The following is a 3,833-nucleotide window of genomic DNA, read 5'->3' on the forward strand; positions in this document are numbered from 1 at the left end:
ACTTGCATGTGATATTAATGATATTGTTAGATAATTTCCACATTCTGTTGGGTCATTTTTTTTAAGGTCAAACACATTTCCAATCAGTTTTCCAAGTAACTTTCTCCTAAATTTCTTGGCATCGGTTACTGAATACTTCCAGTGCTTTGTCAGCTGGTTAAAACATCTCTGTTGATATCCTGTCAATTTCTGGAGCTCATTGTTTGCTATGCCTCTGGGCAGCATGGAGTGGTTGGATGTTGACCAGTGGTTCCTTTTGGTACAATGGCTTCTGTCTGATTTGGATGTTTCCTGCTCCTTTAATATTTTGCCCATGGGGCCCTACAGTCTTTCAACTCCAGGTTTGACTTTTTTTTTCTCCTTCAGTCCTTTGTCTTCTCAAGCTCTATTCAGCTCTTTTCCTTCATCATTTCTTCCCTTTGCCTTAGCTACACTATGTTCAGAAGCAAGCTTCAGAGCTTCTTCTGACACTCACTTTGATCTATGATTCTGTTAGTCTGGGTAGACTACAGAAACAAATTCACAGAAATGTATATGTATATAAGAGAGAGTTTTATATAAAGGGTAAGTGTACATTAAGAAAGCATCCCAACCCAGTGCTGCCCAAGCCCAAAGTCCTCCTCAATTTCACAATTTCACGCTGGCTAGAGGAGGAAAGCTGAATCAGTGAGCATGTAATCATCTCAGCACTGGCAGGGGTCTCTCCATGACTATTCCAGCATTCAGGGCTGCATCGGGGTAGGTCCATGTGGCTTCTCCTCAGGAATGTCTTTCAGGAAGTGAGCCTTGCCAGCTGAAGCAGGGAACTGGATAAGGCAGCTGCACCCTGGTCCAACCATCAGAAAACAAGATACCCGAGAACAAGAAAGGTGAATCTCACCTTTTATCTCTCCACCTTTCAATTAAGCCCACATGTGTTTATCGGTCAGGTTGGCACAATAAACCTTAACTATCTCAGATTCCTTTCAAGCCTTTTTAATGGCATTTTGCTTTCTCCATGTATGATGTACTTGATGTCATCCCACATCTCTTTGGGTCTCTGTCATTCGTGTTCAATGCATCAACTATAATCTTGGGATGTTCTCAAAATTCAGGTGGGCTATATATTCAGAATCCTATTTTTGTCTGCTTTAAACTGAGTCTCATTTTAGCTGCTGATGTTGACCTGCTTCATTGCCTCTTCCCATGATACAGTCAGTTTCACTTCCGTGTATACCATCAGGAAGTCCACATGTAGAGTCACCTTTTGTGTTGTTAACAAAAATATTTTCTATGAACAAGTCGTTGATATTGAAAATTTTGTCTGAAATATCCAATCCAGCTTCATTTCTATTATTAACTCCACATTTTCTATCACCAATCCCACAATTCCACTACACTTCCTTCTTTGTTTCCAACTTTTGCATTGCAATAGACACTAATCATCAATGCATCTTGGATACATGCTTGATCAATTTCAGACCAAAACGTTGGTAGATTCTTTGAATTCTACATCACTAACTTTAATAGTTGGTGTATATGTTTGCATAATAGTTGTAGTGATTGAATTTCCTTTTATGCAACTAAATATCATATCACAGACAGCATTGTACGTCAATATATATCTTGAAATGCCCTTTTTGACAATGGATATAATGCCATTCCTCTTGAATCTGTTATTGCCAGCATAGTAAACCATAGGACTCAAAAAGACTAAGATAGATAGATAGAGATAAGGTTAATACCAGTCCATTTCAGTAACTCCTAGAAAATCACTCTTTATGCATTCCATTTAATTTTTGACCATTTCCAGTTTTCCTACAGTCATACTTAGTACTTCCTAAGTTTTAATGATTAATGGATGTTTGCAGCTGTCTCTTCTCATTTGGGGTCATGCCCCAACCATAAATGAAGGTCCTGAAGCCTTTCCTCACAAAGGCTTTACTCTATCCACATCAACATGGTCGACTCTACTTTGAGAAGGCAGCTCTCCCTTGGTCATATTTTGAGTGACTTGGGACTTGAGGGGCTCATCTTCTGGCCCTATCTATGCCAATATTCTCCTGCTATGCATAAAGTTTTCAGCAGCTAATTCCCCAGAAGTGGGCAGCCTATTCCTTCCTCGTGGTCTGTTCTTATTCTAGGAGCTCTTCTGACCCTGCTGGTATTTGAAATACAAGTGACATAACTTCCAGCATCACAGTACACACAAGCCACCCCAGTACAACAAACTGAGAGCCAAGTGGTTTAATACTGAAGTGAACAAAATGGTTTGACAAGTTGACATCAGTTAGCCTCTGATATTAGCCACGCCAGGACAAAGAATACATGAACAAAGCAGCCATATCGGCACACATGAAAATTATTCATGGGCCCATAACCAAGAGCTCCCACTTAGCAAGGCTGGCAGAGGAAACAGCAAGAAAGTCCCTGCTACAGCATTCGCAATGTCCTTGGTAGCTTGGCTTCAGAGTGGACACCATCCATTCCTTCTCTCCCTATATGCATTTCTATTTCCTCATTAAGTAACTCTCTTGTTGAATTCAGTCTCTATCTTAACGGCTTGCTTGGCCAATACAAATGTACACATTTTGGAACTTCCAAAGCGAGGTTGTAAGAAGCCTTGAGAATTCCACTTGAGTCTCTAGAAAAACTAACTTTTCTTGTACCTCTTATTTGTAAAAAACAAAAAACCAGCTGCCATTAAAAAGCCAAGCTACCATTTAGTTGCCATCATGCATCATAATTAGAAGATCAAGCTATGCGAAGAGATTAGGAAGGATCGTGCAAAGAAAGCAAGAGGCCAAGTTGCACGATACACTGAGATACCAGACACTGGACTAGAGACCCATACAACCCAATTGATGTTATGGGAATGCCAGCTATCCCAGGTGATTCCTTCCTCGATTCCTAGACCAAGAAATCATGATCAATGACATTATTTTAAGTCTCTAACCTTTGGGGTCATTTATTAGGGAACAACTAGCCACTTGGTGGCAAGTTAAATGCATGACATGTCTTCCACTGTAGAAAAGGTAGCGATTCCATTTTATAGCCGTATGACAAATATTCCACGGAGTCTGTGAGTGGTGAAAGAGTGAACATGATCAACTACTAACTTAATGATTCAGGGTTCAAGACTATCTAGAGGTGCCTTAAACAAAAGGTCTGGGTATCTAATTCTTTGAAATCAATCATTGAGAACCTACGAAGCACAATTCTACTCTGACATGTATGGAGTCGCTATGAGTTAGGATCAACTCTATCACAACTAGGATTTCTTTCTTTCTTTCTTCTTTCTTTCTTTTTTCTTTCTTTCTTCCTTTCTTTCTTTCTTCTTTCTTCAAATGTACCACGTAGGGGTTAGCTCCTCCTCTGTGTTGTGCTAGGGGCGATAGATAGCCTTATCTGAGGGCTTAGAGAAAACTTGACTCTTAGGCTCAGGATTCCTCCTACTATTCCCTTCATACCAAGAGAACCTGAGCAAACTAGTACAGGAGTTAGCAGTAGGCGTGTAGAAACTGCTAATCATCTACTATACAGCCGGGCTCCACTAGAGTACCAGTTGTCTGTGCTCACCAATTCATTCCCAACATATGGAATGATGTCTGGTACATATTATTGCTGTCGTTGTTCATTGAGATTAATCCAGACTCATGGAAAACTTGTATATAATAGAACAGAATATCCCCTGATACTATGTCGTCTTCATGTACTTATTAACTATTAGATACTCTCTATATATATGGATATAAATAATGAATGAGCAAAGCTTTCCTAATCTGGCTTTGTTCCCATGATGACAATGAAGCTCCTCCGCCTATCCAAGTCCAAAACTCGCCTCTCTATACACG

Source organism: Tenrec ecaudatus, chromosome 2 (genome assembly GCF_050624435.1).
Source record: "Tenrec ecaudatus isolate mTenEca1 chromosome 2, mTenEca1.hap1, whole genome shotgun sequence".
NCBI lineage: Eukaryota > Metazoa > Chordata > Mammalia > Afrosoricida > Tenrecidae > Tenrec > Tenrec ecaudatus.